The sequence below is a fragment of the Acipenser ruthenus genome, chromosome 1, assembly GCF_902713425.1.
Source record: "Acipenser ruthenus chromosome 1, fAciRut3.2 maternal haplotype, whole genome shotgun sequence".
Classification (NCBI taxonomy): Eukaryota; Metazoa; Chordata; class Actinopteri; order Acipenseriformes; family Acipenseridae; genus Acipenser; species Acipenser ruthenus.
The window spans coordinates 16,730,633-16,748,069 of NC_081189.1; positions in this window are offsets into that span (position 1 = coordinate 16,730,633).

Consider the following 17,437-nt stretch of genomic DNA (forward strand, 5'->3'; position numbering starts at 1 on the left):
CGACGAGGATGGGATAATTTTCGTTTACTCCACCGCCTCCTTTTTTGGCTCTGCCTGGCGAACCGCCGGTTCCGTGGGCTCGCTGGTTGGACTCGTTTAATACATACCTGCTTGCTATGGGCTTGGAAGACGTGGCCAACCCGCGTAAGCGTGCTATACTGATACACTGTCTGGGCACAGAGGGACAACGTGTTTTCCTGACACTGGGTCCTGCCTCGACTTTTGATGAAGCAGTCGGGGTTCTCGCTGCACATTTCGGAGCCGCTCAGAGCGTCCTCATCCGCCGGTTTAAATTCCGACAACGGAGCCAACGGCCTGGTGAGTCCATACTTCAGTATATATCTGCACTAAGAGAATTAGCGCTGCCTTGTAAATTCGGTGCACTGCACGATGAGATGCTTAGAGACCAGCTTATTGAAAAGACTTCCAGTACACAAGTGAGAGAGAGGTTATTATTGGAGGCTGATGATTTAACATTAACTCAAACACTCAAAAATGGTATCCGGGCACATCTAGCTCAAGGCTGTGCCTTTCAAACAGCCTTACTGCAGACACTTATGCACTACAGGGCCACTCAGCACTCAACCACAGGGGTCTCACCAGCACGGTTGATGACAGGACGTGAATTGCAACTTCCATTGGACAGGCTACGACCCCCGGGGACTGTTCCTACTTCATCTACTGCACGCACTGTCGTCCAACGGAGCCAACAGCGAATGAAACAGAGGTTCGACAAAAGGCACAGGACAAAGCCACCTACAATACATCCTCGTGATTGGGTTCGAGTTAAGCGGCCTCACAGAGGTAACAAGTTGCAATCCTTCTGGTCTCCACCACTTTGTGTTAGCCGACAGCTGGGACCAGCAACCTATCTGCTCCAGGATGGCTCCCGGTGGCACGCCAGTAGGATGAGGAAAGTACTGTCACCTGAAACCCAGTCAGAGACCCAGTCATTCAGCCAGCTGGGAGCCTCCTTCTGTCCCATCAGGGTCAGCGATGATACTGTCATAGCAGGTCCTGAACCAGCAAGACCAGTGCAACATCCTCCAAGAGTCCGCCAACGTCCTCTGCATTTACGGGACTTTGAGACTTCATTCCACACCTGAACTTGGTGGGAAAGGGGGGAAAATGTTATGTTTGTTTGATGTTCTGTTTCCTGCTTTGTTTTGTTGTGTTTTGGAAGTCAGTCAATGCTGTGTGGTTGCTAGGTTACGTGTTGCCGGATGTTGTGAATGTGTGTCGTGCTTGCAGGGATGTGGTAAGTGAGAGTGGTTGGGAAAACGGATGTGACGCGCGACTGATGGTAGAGAGGATACTGTAAACAGCCAAAATAAACCAGCAACGTGTTTAAGACTACAAACACTGTTTTGCGTCCGTTATTGCAATATAACAGTCAGCCTCAACAACATTACTGGGGAGTTTGTATTGGGTATTTCAAATTGGGTGGAAATAACAAAGGAAAAATTGATTTAGAAAGAAAGCCATAACGTCAGGACAGGTGTGGTGAATGCAGTGTCGTAGTGAAGTAACATTTAAAGGAAATAACAGAAACAAGACGTTATATAAGGATGTCTGCTAACCAGCACAAAAAAATGTTTAGGGGCAAGACTCCCAATCCAACACCTCTGGACAATACAATGTACAAATTACTCCACTGTTAATTAATTGAATATCTCTTTGTCCATCTCTGACAAGGACAAGTTTCAGGCTGAGATGTGTGTAAAACACAATTGTATTTAAAGTAACAATTGCTTTTAAATGGTCATTGTTTAACAATATTCTACAAAGCCATATTATTGTTAACATGATGTCACACGTCTTGGTTAACTATGCTGGGGTTGTCTGCTGCAAATGTGCAGTATCCATGGTATTACAAACACTGCAGGAACATCGCTCAGCCAATCAAGCCTGTCATCTCAGCCCACCTGCATCACTCAGCATTAAACACCAGTTTTGGAACAAAATGGATGGCAGATTGTTCTTCAGAACTGAACTCCTTTATATCCTTGACCCTTTCAGAGGATTGACTCGCTTAGCACATTGCTGCACTGCAGGTCTACTCAGGCAGTGGAGACGTGGTGTTTTTGTTTGGCCTCAGTCCTTTGCAATTCATGGAAGATGGTTGCTTTCCACTTAGCAATCTCTTCCCGCTGTGGACCCCCACAGACTTCACACCATTGAACCAGTAGCTGGGCATCGATAGTCACTGCTGACTGGGAATCCTCAGAGCTCCTCCAGCAACAGCGTCTTTCTCTCTCTCCCAACAGGGGTCACTGTGAGCTGCAATGTCCAGGCAGCCACCCATGGGGGATTTACGGAACTGCAGGTGGCATGCAATTAAATGAATTCTCTGGGTTTGTTTTGATGGCCAGTCATCAGGGAACATACCTCCACTAACCCCTCCACCCTTAAGACTGATGTGGTCACAATGCATTAATGTTTCAATTGAGGGATTTTATATTCTAGTAATTATCATTTGCTATCTGCTTCACTTGCTTTTCTTATTTGGGATTGCTTGAAATAAGACAGACTTTCTGGTTTCTCTTGTTTTGTAACAAATAACTTATTAAGCCTCTTTGGCTAGATGCCTCTTGGCCTCAAAAGCAAATTCTGAAGAGTGAAAACTCTAAAATAATACCTTGCAAATTAGGTTGGAAAAAATATCTTCACATTTTAATATTTTAAAAAAGCACTATATCCATCTTCTATCTATTTGTCTATCTCTTGTCTCTGATATTGATGATAAGAATGGGTCATCACCATTGATGCTTCATTCACGCTTCATTGTAATTACCCTTTGCATTGCATGATGACAGGTTGAATCAGACAGAGCTTTGCTTTCACATTCAAGCAGTTGTGTTGGGGCCAACCTGTGTGGAAAGACAAGCATTATATATAACCCACTGTTCCTCCTGTTACATTTGGGTCCTCTTCGAGTTATAAAAATCAAAAACCCTCTGCCGTTTTAATATCATTAGTTTCCCCATGAAGATATATATTGAGCTGTTCAAGCTAACTTCTGTCTTTTGTCTTCGTCTCATTATACTTGAACCTTGGCTCTAAATAAAGTAATTGGGTGATATAAAACAACACAGAGGACTAAAATATTATTTATGCCTCTAATTACCTCATTCTGTCAGGTATTTTAGTCATTGTCTGGTCAAGTGCATTAATTATCTCCTTAACTACAGTACAAGTAACATCATAAGCACCCTCAGCTACAACTATCCTCAAATGATCAGGCTTAAATTAACTTATCCATTTTATTAATGGCCACCCCATTCCTCTTCATCTATTATAAATCTAACAAGAAATCTATTTTACTGAGTGTCCAGGTGGCAGTGAGTGGTCTAATGTTATCGAGGCAAATTTTTATATTCAATCTAAAGCACCCTTTTTTTGCACGGTAATGAGATTGGTAAAATGATATGTTAATCAGACTTGTCACGAGTTGCCTCAGCTTGTTAGATAAGTTAATAAGTGGCTGCACATTAATCAAGGTGACAAAGCTATGAAGAGCAGTGGAGGTGATACTGGGGAGGGTATTAATTAGGATTTAATTAGAAACTTAGGGTCCATAAATAAAAAAAAGAAAAAAAATCAGCAAGGCATTTATGCAAATTATCAGGGCAGTGCGGTCTGGAGTGATTTGGCTTCAAAAATATATTGCACCAGTAGAATTGCTGATTTTTTTTTTTTATATAGCTGGAAGACCTGCTGGTCTCCACTTGAATTATCCACTTGAAGAACAAAAGGTTCCTCATTGATATTCTTGTCAGAATAATTTGAACACCCCACTTTAAAGACGTGATTTTACTGTGGCTGCAGTAGCCAGTACAGGGCTGGAAAAGAACAGCCAATGCATTGCCTAGTACTGGCTTGGCCCTGCATCAAGGCATGGAAACAGTGGGCGTCAGGAGAACATCCCTCAGCTCTTACAGCAGATCTCACCTGTCACCACGATCCCACCAATGTTTCAGGTTCAAGTTGTCTCATAGAAAAAGAATATATATATATATATATATATATATATATATATATATAAAACTGATGCTGCAGATTTGTATTAGAATGCTCCTCCTTGACTCATCATTGCGACATGTAACATGTATGTAAAATTAAGCTGGCTTTCACTTACATACAAAGTCTTTATCATTGGTAATGTTTTGTGTTTAAGTTTCTTAAAGGATTGGTGCCTTGTTATTAACTGCTCTGGTTAATAGGTATGATACTATAACCTGCGTTCCTGTGATTAGGCATCTTAAACAACCATGTGTGGCTATGTGTTCCTTTTCTTTTACTATTTTAAATTAATTGCATGTGTGGCTGTGGCAAAGTGGTTTGCAGTGCGCAGGTGTAATGCTGATGCAGTGCAGTAGAATAACAACCCAAAACACTTCCACAGTTAATGAAAGCTTTATTTCTGCTTTAAATAATAAGGCTGGCAATACACACCAATGTGTAGTTGCCCAGCCAAAACCCCACAGGGGTTTCAGTCCCGAAATAATAACAACAATAATCCTGTGACACTTCTACACAACACTATCACAGTCCAACGTGAGTGCTTTCAGTGTGTGGTGAAATACACGGTAAATGGTGAACAGTAGTGAAGTGCAGTCCGGGTTTGGTGCTGGCTTAAAAGTGACAGCTCCCGGATATTTAGCCGTCTATAAGGACAAGTACCAACAGTTAATAGACAGACAAGACAACACGAAACACTCACGGTTATTTTCCAGCAGTCCTTGCGTAACCATAACAGAAGAACAGATTGCTTCGCCACATCCCCTGATATACCCTCAGTCACGCCCCCTTCGGTAACGAGTGCAATCACTTTACCTCCAATCCACGATTGCTACATCGCCTACCGCATTAAGGCGATGACTTCTTGTGCCCTTCTTGTGACTCTGCCCCCTTTCTGGATGGCCAACTTCCAATTGACCCTGGAATGATCTGCCAAACCATCCAGTCCAGGGCACACTGTTCCTGTTATACAGCGCCCTCATAGGTCGGGAGGGAGATTGTTGACTCGGATTCATTCGCTCTCTGTCACAGTGGCCTATTAAAGTCATCAATTAAATTAAATCACTAATACTGTCTATTTTGACAATTTTCCAAGATTTTCATTTACAATGGTTTGATTTCATATGTACTACAAATCAAAACAACAGAAGCAATGGGGGTGTTCTAATACATTTGCACACTACTGTATATGTGTGTGTGTATATATATATATACATACAATATAGAAGGAAGATAATACCAGTAAGAAGGAATTTATGTTATTTTTTACCATTCAGAAAAAACTTACTTCAAAAGCAGGCCGTGCTGTATATAAAAAGTGCTTTGGGGCCCAATGGATGGTCAAACCTAAGCCCCTTTTACACCGGCATGCACTACCCAGGTCAGAACCTACCTGGGTCAGGACCCGGTGTTATGCGGGTCGATTTCACACTGCTTTTGATAAAGCAGGGTTGACCTGGGTGACAGACGCAAGTAAACAATGCGCGTATCCAATGCCATGGGAACCAGCTTGTTACGGACGCTTCCATCCAAGCTTCTCTGGATTGAACCGTCGGCCCAAATGTTGATTAGAGCAAATGTTTCTACATCCCTGCTGCAATCTGGTTCTTGGTGTGTCTCAAGCAACAGGAAATATGGCTAAACAGAATAAACAGAAACGTTCCTTGCAGAGGTGAAGCTTTCATGCAGGCATGTCTGTTTGTTATTTCGTTGGTCGTCATGCATTTCTGTCTTGCTCAACCCGGGTCAAATCGTGTCAACCCACATCCTGAGGTGGGTCGCTGGGACTGACCCAGGTACGTGGTTTCACACTACGCGGGATTGTGACCCGGGTAGCCAGAACTCGGGTCCAGAGCTGGGCAGAAGTGCCAGTGTGAAAGGGGCTCTGGATGGAGGTTTTATACAGACCCTCACTAGTTCTATTCCCAGACACCTTCAGTCACGAAAGAAAGAAATATTGATCACTACACCTTTATTCTTGCATTATACTGTGTATCCTTCTACCCAAGCCAGCTGGATCTTTCCAGCTCTCCTGCATACTCAAGTGAGGGCGTCTGTCCCAGTATAGTCATGTGATATATAATACACAAACACAGTGAATGTGGGCAGTCGTGTACCGATGTTGTTTAAATATCTAGAAATAGATACTGTACATTTGTTTTTGGAAGCACAAGCAATGGCTAATCAGTTTTAACGAGCAGACAATTAATTCCATTGCTAACTTATCTTAATTACATTTGGTAGTCTGTCTCTAGAATTGAATTTGTTGATATTTTTATTGCAAGGCAACAAATCAGCATTACTTTGTTAGACTGCACCATTTGTCTAGTAAAACAATAACAAATTACTTTTCTGAACTAACTGCTTTTCTGTGGAAAAACAGCAATTTTGGAAACACATATGTATTTATTTATTTATTTATTTATTTATTTATTTATTATTATTAATTTTATTTATTTATGTATGTATGTATGTATGTATTTATTTGTTTATTTTTTAAATCAAATTAAGATTAAAATCTATTTTAATCACCTGTTTTTTGCCCTTTTTCTCGTATTTACTGTTTAAAAAGCCAAACGCTATTTTTTTTTAAATAAATAAACACATTTTAGTGTAATGTTGTACTGTACCTATACTAAGGCTGTACTTGTAGAAGTCTCTGTTTAGTTAAGAATATGCTTTAGGTAATCTATACAATATAAACAATCATTGAGCAGCTGACAGGTCAGTTAACATCACTTTTCCTTTTCAGTTGCAGTCACATTCTTTAGTCATAGCAACTGAATAGCATTTAGGTCCAGTCCTGGTTTGCCAAAAATTATATTTGTAGTGCGATGTGTGTCTCTCTTATGGAACTACAGCCAAATAATGCATTGTGATGTAAATACAATAAAATACAATTTATATTGAGCACCCAAGGTGTTGAACGTAGTGTTCAGACTTTTAAGATGGAACAGCCAACAGCACATTTAAAAACTGGAAATGGCTGGGTATCGTTTTGCTGCCAACTGACCAGCAGGTTGCAACTGTGGAATGGGCCTTGGCAGGTGCTGGTTACCAGGGAGACGGCAGCCTCTCCAGCATCACAACCCTTTTGGAAGGGAAGCAGTGGAGTGCATGCTGAGGGGGGGTTCTCAATGCTCTGGAGGCCTCGCAGTGGATCAGCTCAACAGGGCTCCTGGTTCACACAGGGCTGATGCAGTAGCCTGTTTCCCATAATCCCAACAGCATTTCCTATGAGAGAGGTTTATCTCGAAGGCTTCATCAACGCTGTTGTAATGTTTGAAGTCCAAACACATACTTCCCAACAACAGAGCAGTTCTGTATGATGCATCACTGTGGCTTATTCACTTACAGATGACTTATCTTATTTTGTTGCCAAATACCGTTGAGTATTTCTCAAACTCTGGAACTTATTGGAACTCTGTTTCTGGCAGTGGTTCGTAATTTATGACCTTGAAGACCACACAAATACACAATATTTTTTTTTTTTTCTCTGTGAAATTATCAGTGCGTACCAGTGAAAAAATAAATAAAATGTGGAAGCAAAACAACAAAGAAACAGAACTGGCCTTCAGCAGAAAAAAATGAGCTATAGTAATATTCAGTTATTCAGCAAACAAATCTACAGTCCTTTGGGGTGGCTCGTTCAAAACAAGGTCAGTCAACAATCCTGTCTAAGAAAATGAATGGTTATTTTAGGGAACATGAAACAATGCCTATAATCCCCACGAATCTTTAAGAAGACTCCAGGAGATCTGTCAAGTACAGTACAGGTTTACACTTCTAAACACACTTATTAGTAAATTAAATCCATGGCATAAGCAAATCCAAAATGCCATATTATTGAACCTATAAGAAGTAAAGGGTTTTTTAGTGGGGATTATTAATCAAACCATACTAAAGGTCTCTCTGTTATTATTATTATTATTTATTTCTTAGCAGACGCCCTTATCCAGGGCGACTTACAATTGTTACAAGATATCACCTTATACATTATTTCACATTATACAGATATCACATTATTTTTACATACAATTACCCATTTACACAGGTGGGTTTTTACTGGAGCAATCTAGGTAAAGTACCTTGCTCAAGGGTACAACAGCAGTGTCCCCCACTGGGGATTGAACCCACAACCCTCCGGTCAAGAGTCCGGAGCCCTAGCCACTACTCCACACTGCTGCCCGACGGTTAGTGTTATAAAATGTGGTTCCTGATTCCCCCACATTGGAGAAATCCAGCTACAGCACATTCTTATTACAGCAAAACATGGACATTTATTTTGATGACTTGGGCTTTGTAAAGTTTTCAGCTTTATGCTAATACTAGACAAATGCCACAAATGTGTATTATTGTTTTTACGAAATAACATATTGCCTAAGGGTTGCAAACTTAAAAGAGCCCCAAATCAGAGCATCATTACCACTATACAACAGGGCAGCGCAATCCACAGCCATATAAACCATATCATTAGTGCACTCCAGGGTAAACTATAATATAGAGAGTAAACAACAAAGAAGCATGCTGTGACCCCAGTGGAACACCCCAGACACAGGTAGCCAATAGGGAGCCTCAGCACAAGCCCAGCCAGACCAAAGATTATCAGCTTGTCACACAGGGTCTGTATATAATGGTTTTAATGGCTAATAGTTTCACATAACCTCCCTCAAAGGACGTTCGTATACAGTTCATATACAGTACAGTTTTTGGATTTACATCATCATCCTATGTGCTAAATATTATTTTGAATGATGAAATAGTATAGTGCTGTATGCTTCATATTTGAAAACATAATTATTATTAGGGTAGTCTAATAATGTGAATAAAACAATAGACAAAACTCACACCTCTTTCGGATGAGGTCCTACTGTAAGTGACTCTGCAGCAGCAGTTGTTGATGCATAGTTCACCCCTAGTCTCTGGAAGTCGCTTTGGATAAAAGCGTCTGCTAAATGACGAATTAATCTTTTAAATCAGGGTGAATTCTCAAAATGGCATTGTGTACATGATAAAATACATTTGACAAATTTTTATTTCAGTGTTAATGCAGCATTCTAACTGATTGTGTTGTTCCTATAATGCTGTTGCCTAAGTAAAGAATGACATATCAATGTGTGCTACACTAAAGCTTATTATGCAGGGAGGAATTGAAATAAATACCCTGATGGGCAGACAGTCTCCCTGTCAGAACCTCCCCCCGGGAAAATTCTAAAGGTTGATTTAGGAGGGGGGGGGGGGCAAGACTTAACAATTAGAGGTTTCTAACTTACAGCACAGGCAAAACAGCTTACTGTATAACGACTGCTCAAGGGAGCACCTGAAAGTGGTCTTTTTAGACAGGTGAACATGCTGGTGATTTATAAATTAAATATATCTCAGGGGGCTCCAGAGAGAATGAGACGTTCTGTCTCAGGGAGTATTTATATCACCAGTAAAACTGCTAATGAATAAATCATTGGTCACCTATAGTCATAGTAGCTACACCAATGGATTTTAGTTCAGGTTTTATTAGTAAAATGTGTACATATTAAACACAAGATAAGTTTTTGCACAGCAGTTAGAAATGTTAATAATTGCGTGGTTACTACTGTTTTTTTTTTCATTATAATACAAATGTCCATGGTATTAAACCAAACTTGGTGGTATCTTTGTTTAGTCTGCAAACATTTACATGGTTTCTACTAGAACTACTACACTTGTGCTTTATTATTCCAGACTTTTCTCTTACTGTACGTCCACCATTCATTGTGGTTACCCTTATAAAAGTTAACTGTGACAATTTTGCAATTTCCTATGGTTATATTGTACAATGCATTTACCCTAGTTTAGCATGGTTTTTCATGTTTTAAAATTTTGCTTTACAATACCTCTCTGGGCTTTGCAATGCTTACATATGCTTTATCATGCTTTCACTATGCTTTATTACATTTTCCTTTCCTTTTACTATGGGAAACTTTCATAAGGGTGTATCTAGGGGAGGATATTTGCAGAGAGACCGGCAGTGCTCCTGTTCACTAGTCCATCTCTGTCATGGCTCATTTATGGGTGAGCATGACTGACTGAAGCCAGCATTATCCACCAATGACAAGTGTCAGGCACTTGGCTCATTCAACCTCTTCCTTAAGATAAAACTGGAGGGCCTGATGTTTAAACTGCAGACACAATAAAGAGAGGAGACGAGACAAAGCTTGAATTGATCCAGTTCCCAGCGTATAATATAAATTCTGTTTACAACAATAACACAGACCTTTTACAGTCTCCTAACTCATTAACTCATTAACAGGTCAGCTAGTAAAGACATCAAGGAGATATGGAATGCTCTGTATTTCAACATCCTGCAAATATCTCTTTGTTTGCCCAGTGTGTGGCAAGATATTGGGGTTCATGCAATGGGTATTTGTAAATATTTCTTTATAAGTTCACATACATCTTCTTTTGTGCACAACCTACAAAATAAACAGGCTGACTTTGTGTCTCCATGGCGATTGTTAAGTGGTCAGCCTGGAAACATAAACACAGATGACTGACCTAGAGGCTGAGAACCAAGCCCAACACTTCTGGGCTACAGTTCAAATTGGTCATCCAGTGCACCCTTCAATACTGAATCCTACATATTGTAACAACCCTGGCAATGGCATAGTCCTGGACAATGTGTTTGTCTTGTTTGTTTGTTTGTCATGTCTTGTTCAGTGTTATGTGTAATGTAAGGGAACGGGGCATGCTGTTAGAGATAGTGTGTGTGTGTGTGTGTGTGTGTGTGTGTGTGTGCGCGCGCGCGTGTGCGTGTGTCTGTGTGTGTGTGTGTGTGCGTGTGTGTGTGTGCATTATAGTAGGGTGTGTGTGCGCATGCATATGGTGTGTGTGTGTATGGGGGCGGAATCCTCCCCCGAGGCTATAAGTAGGAGGGGACAAGCCTCAAGGAGGAGAACGCGCACAGACTTCGAAGTGAGTGGTTGCCATGAGACTGTGAGGGACAGTGAGGGAGGCACGAGAAAAGGCCTTTAGCTGTGAAGCAGTGAAAGAACCCAGAGCGAGTCTGAATAACAGAAAACGAGAGTGCATTGGAAGAAAGGCAAGTGCATGTGAGGAAAAGAGGATAGCAAAAGTGAGGGAGAGTGAGAGAAAGACTGTGAAGTGAGGGAATAGGAACCTTTTATTATTTTGGCGTGAACCCCCAACCCCAAATAAAGATTTGCTGTTCTACTAGTTTAAAAAGAAAATAAACGGATCAATTTGGAATCCCATCTGGTCCACTCGAGTCTTACTTCACTGAACGATGCGAAAATCGTTACAATATATTTATGCTTTTAAATTTTCAGGATGAGCAAAACATTGGTTTTCCCAATAAGTAGAAAATGACCTTTTCTGATGAAACAGCAAGACATGGATTTTTTGACAGCCTACCTTAATATAAATGGTCTTATGAGAAAATACCATGGGCGGTATTCATAAGCAAGCCTGTAGATGCAGATGACATCATTGCGGGTATATTCATATTTTTTTTCAACTCATTTTTGTGTTGTGTTTGTGTGATTCAGGGGGCAGGAGCTAGGGCTCCTCCCCCCGATCTGTCCCTGATCTGTCCTGCCAATAATCTCTGCATCTCCCTATTTAAATCCCAAATCATACCCTTTGTTCTCTGTCTTGCTTTTTCAGTTTTCCACCATCCTCCTCCACTGTGCCGCTCCATCTCACCTCTGCAACTGCTGCTCCACCTCTGCAATGATCTCCCTCTGGTGGCAAGTGAAGCTAACTTCCCAACCTTAGAAGCCCAGCCGCGCTGACCTCATCCTTCATTTTTTAAGGTCCTCGTTTAAAAAAACAGGGCCCTTGTGCACTGATCGCGTCCCTCCATCTGTAACACTCTATGAACAAGATAACTGCCTTGACTTTGCACCAATCTTCACCAAACTTTTACCACACACTCCTAGCCTCCTGTGAACAATTCGGATTACAGTGAGCTATAATCCAATAAATTCTTCTTTTATCCAAATATTTTTGAGTACCCTCTGAATGTACCACTTCTGGTTTATGGTCTAGTTTCACTTTGATTTTATATAAAGTACTTTTCAAGAAGGGTGACTCTTTACTGTAATGAGCTTTTATGAGTGTTTTACTGCACACTCATTTATTAGAAGTAATGTCTTCATCTTACAATGTGCAATCAGATATGCTCCTGCTTGTTGGTATATCATTATCAGCTGTTCTAAGTGATCTCCTGTTCTTGCTCTGTTCTGCTCCCTTGATTTCTTGTGAAAGTGTAACTGGATTGTACACAAAATTTTGCATTCCATGTGTGTTGTAATCTGTGGCTAGAAAGTCACTTGTCTACCCCAAGCTACTGCAAAGGAAAAAAAAAAAACTATGCTGCTGATGCATTGAATCCAATGGGGAATCTGTCAACTTTTAAACATTTTTTGTTAAGGCACATTGCACAGGATACTGTCAGATTATGTCATTCCCTTATAATGGTTGCAGTTCTTGAATCTTGTTGTCCATCTGCTGGTGCATCCACCTGCCATGTTCCATTGCTCAGCGGTGTGAAGTAGTCAATTGCCTCCTAAGTGCCCTTCAAATTGTACCTCAACCTTTATGAGGCCAGATGGCTTTTTACAAAGATCCCCTCAATCAAAGCTGGTCTTTCTTTCCTCAGCCTGCTTCAAGCGGACGGCTTTAATACATTCATACAGTGAAAAAGTTATGTTATCAGCATGCCACTTTCACTGCCAGTGGAAATAAGCTAATTGAAGTTTAGCAAGCAAAATGCTGCTGGGCCACAGTGCTGCTGAAAAACATCAGAACATGAGAGAGAGAGAGAGCTCTACTTGAAACTCAAAGAATGTTCTAAAATCCATCAAAGGCAAGTAATACCAAACTCATCCTCTGCAAGCAGGGGTCACAATTCACAGCATTCAGCGGCTCAAAAATTATTGACACCCCCTTATCTTTTCAATGCAAAATTCTCTATTTTATTTTAATAGATGTACAGTAATGTACAGTATGTAATATGACAATTTTTAAACTATTTTTTAAAATAAATGGCTATACCCTATTTTCTCTCATGTCTTGCTTAATTGTATTGGTTAGAATTATAGTTTTAGCTCGCTTCATTGAGCATTAACCTATTTCGGGAAGGATAATCCTAGAATGAGCCAAATAATGACCTACAGTGCAGTATACAAATACGTACACGAACCAATTATATACCAATGTCAAATCCCATTCCAGCTTACATATGCTCCACCCAAACAAAGTTATATACACGTGTGTCATGTATCATGCATGTCTGTTTCGTTTGTGTCTGAATGTGAGGAAAGGCATTTGGAGACCCATTGCTTATCTACAGTTTTTTAAAGGCAAAAGCAAACATTTTAAAAAACGTCCCTCACAGGATGGTGGGAGGAACTTGACTCAGAGCCCTTTTTAAAGTTGCAGCTTTACCACACAGCTTGTTAAGTACACTGGATTCCTTTTGCTGCCAGCCTACTGAACTGGGCACTGGAATGGTTCGTTGTTTCATGATGCCAGCACGTAATAATTTAGCTTTTGATTTTTCGTTCGTTACTGTCGTAGCTATACACAATAGTTTTTGCTTACTGTCCACATTAACATCCCTGGTTTTAGGCGTATCAAATGATGTGTTTCGTTCTAAATAAAAGTCCCTCTCAACCACCTTCTGTTCTTCAGCAATAGTAACACGGCTGAACAGGACTTCCAGAAATCAAAATGGAAGAATTCTCCAAAGACAGTATGAGCGACGAGCGGTGACAGGAAAACAAAAAAATGTGAAATAATTGTGATTGCGTTGTAAAGTGAGTGAGATTGCTTTAAGAGAGGTGGCGTTTGCCAAAGCTTTGAAGCTAATCCGGCTCGTTCCTCTTATGTTTGCCAATTTTTAAACAGCAATTTTCAAACCCCACCAAAAAGCATCCATGTTCTGTGCTTGTTTCCTCACAAATAGGTTTAGTAATTGCTTTTACATGTTATTGAACGACATTTATGAAAACTTCATGGACCAATTGTTACTGTGTCTGACATTTTACATTTTCTTGAAAGCTCAGTAATCTTTTATATTGGCTGCAATACGTGACCCACACGGAACATTACTTCAGTATTCTGAGTCATGTTAATTCAGATAGAAGGCTGTGCATGGTCTTTCATCCATGGAGAAAGGTCAGATAAGGTCAGATAAGCTAGAGCGTTTGCTACAAAACTGACGCGGATAGATATTTCAGATATGAGATATGCTCTTTCTTTGAGAAAGAAAGGACCTTGTATAATCCTTCAGGTTAACCAAAGAAACATTAGTTGCCTTTGATGCTCTGAGCCCTTCTTCCTTCAATCAATGTCAGCCTAATGAACAATCACCCCATGTCAAGTGAATCAGTGAAATATGACATCTTCATCAGCGCTCAGGAATGACTCGGAAGCAGGAAATCACTTGACATTACAAATCACTATCTCTGTTATGCTTAAAGTGAAAATAATTGGAAAAGTATTTTAAAAAAGTTTGTTTCTGACTTTCAAAGAACTTCTGGTTTATAGAGCGGGTGGGTTAAATCCTTATCTATCTTTTCATCCTCCTCTCTCTCACTCTCGTTCTCTCTAAATATACAGATATTTTGTTTCAGAAAGGGATATGGTCCAGATAATGGATTGTCATGCATCTGTGTATTTAATAGGCAGAAAGCCTCATTTCACTAATTGCATAAGCATTGTTTATTCTAAACAACGTTTCATTAAATTATGCAATTCAACTATTAAAAGCTAAACGAAACAAGTAGGTCTTAAGACATAAAAATAGAAACCTTCCTTCAGTCCCTCATAGAGGGTGGCAAATTGTTCCAGCAGCTATAAACCCTCCCTCCCTGGGTATGCATCCTAGTTCGTAGCACACAAAACAAGTCCAGGTCAGAGAACCCAAGAGACCAGCTAGGATTACAAGGTAAAAGTAGGTCAGCGATGTAGACAGAGCCCTGACCTCTTCTAACGGTAATGAAAGCTGGATTTGAAAATCTTAGCAAGAAGGCTTTAGGTGCTATTCAGATTTGATTTAATACCGAGCCTCATTTACAGCAAACTAGTTGCTGGGATAAAAGTCTGCTTATACTATATACTGTTATAGAGCAGTAGAAAGGTATTAAAGCAGTAGCCCAGGTAGATAATGGCTGCCTGTGTGTATCTGAGAGAGCCAGGGGGTAGGGGTGTTAACTTGAAAGGAGCTATTCTAAGCCAGTGCACTAATTCATTGTGAAATCACCGACTCGAGGGAGTGAAAGGATTAGAGAGTCACGTCTCTCAAGGACGGTCGCTGCTCAGCTGCTGCTTGTGACACTGGCTGTGTTTCTCTGTCAGGTGTAAGCTTCAAGCTTCTTGCATTCCTCAAGAAACATTACTCCTGCTACCCATGCCGGATACCACCTGTCCACCAAGAGCTCACACAAAGAGGCCCCGTCACCCCAATTCTGGCAAGGAAGCCTGTTAACAGGGTTTGGGGATCTGCTGATTTATGTGACATCATCGTCTTGCCTATGGTATTGTGGGCATGTTCCTGTCTTCTGTGAAATGGCTCAACGCCACTGTAGGACCAGACAGACCAGTCGCATCCTGTCAGTTCTGTTTGAGTGCCAAGGCTGGGGTGATACAAGCCATGGCTGGCTGTGCATTTTGACTACCAATTCATACAGGCAACTGCAGTTACACAGTAGATAAGCATGATGTTTTTAACATCATGTTTTCACTAGTCATTTTTATGGAAGCACAAATGCAAACTCCTTAATTATGTTTTGAAACATTTTAAAATGTTTCTATGTTTCAATTTCTTTAAAAACATGAGGTAAAAGCAAGCTAAAACGGTCTACAGCTGGTATTCTTGGCAAAGCACCCTCAAATCCGAGTCCATATGGTAGACGTAATGGGCCTGAAGACATGGCACTTTTTGCCGTCTGATTGAGCTAATGCACGCTCGTGGTCACACCCATCTCGTTTGCGTGTTTATCAAATCGTTTTGACTATCTGAAGAAGCAGTATGAATGCAGAGTCATTAGCATGTTCATTTTACTCATTGGCACATGCAGTACCAATGTGCCCTACAGTATTCTATACTAAAATTGTAGCAACTACTGCATTTTAGACCTTACACTCTATTTCAATATACTGTTTCATGACAGACCTAGATAGTTTCACATAAATCATCTCCGTTTGTCTAAATTAATACAATATAAATGTTTTCATTTCTTTCAGTTTCATTTCAAAGCAATCTGGATTAAACAGACTGCTACCTATACCCTATTCACACTGCTGTCAACACTCATTGAAACCACATGATTGCCAATTACGTTTTCATGATATATTAGGTAATATAAAGGTCAGAATACATCGTCACACATAATCTAGTCGTCAAGATGGCATTGGGCAGTACAATATGAGCCGCACTTTATACTTTATTAAAGTGTGTTAAAGGTATGTTACGCTGTTCCTGACCTGGGAATTCAACAACGTGTTCAATAAAATCTAGTCAGGTGTGTTTATATATTGCCACCACTTGATGCTCTTAACCTTTTTTTAAACACAATTGAAAAACCCATATCATTCATTATACATGCAACAAGCACCTAGATACTCTCACAGGTGTCAAGTTGATTCTGCAAACAAATTGCACCTGCGGCAACGAAATAGGTGCTGATAAATTTCAAGGGAGCATAAATGAGCATAGAAACTTTTAATAACGACAACAAAAGCACTCAAACACCATGATAAATCGGATCCACTGTATCCATTTGGAGATCACCCAAAATTCAAATGCATGGCGAAAATGACTCCTAAAACTACACATTTTTAAATGATGATTCATGGGCACTCAAACTGCTGGCAAACCTTTAAATTAAACTTGTTCTTTGCTAGTGAAGGCTCATCTAAATTTTGAGCTATAGAATAAGTAATGTTAAAATACCTCTGAAGCAACGTACATTATCGGAGAAGTGCATGGAAGCATATTCAGGGATTTGCTGGTTGTTTTAACAAACCATATTGCCAATTAGATGTTAATATCTCACATTTGATATTGCTATTTCTTTCATCAATCATCTACTAGCATCTAATGTGGTCTCTCGCAGTCATTCTGGGGATCTGTAACAAATTTTTTAAGCAAGCGTGACAGTCTTGGTGCATTGGATAAATGGGATTATTCTTACTATTATAGTCTTCACAGCATCAGTGCTGGGATTAAAGGTGGGGGAAGCTAAATCATAGCATGTTTCCGCTCTCTCTTGGAAGGAGGCATGCTGAACAACGCTGATGGCAAGATAATAATCTTTTAAAGGACTGCAGGATTTAAAGGGGTGCTTTGAGGAAACCATCATCGAAGCTTTTGAGGACAAGAGCACAAGTTCTAGTAACCTACAGTAGCTGTGCT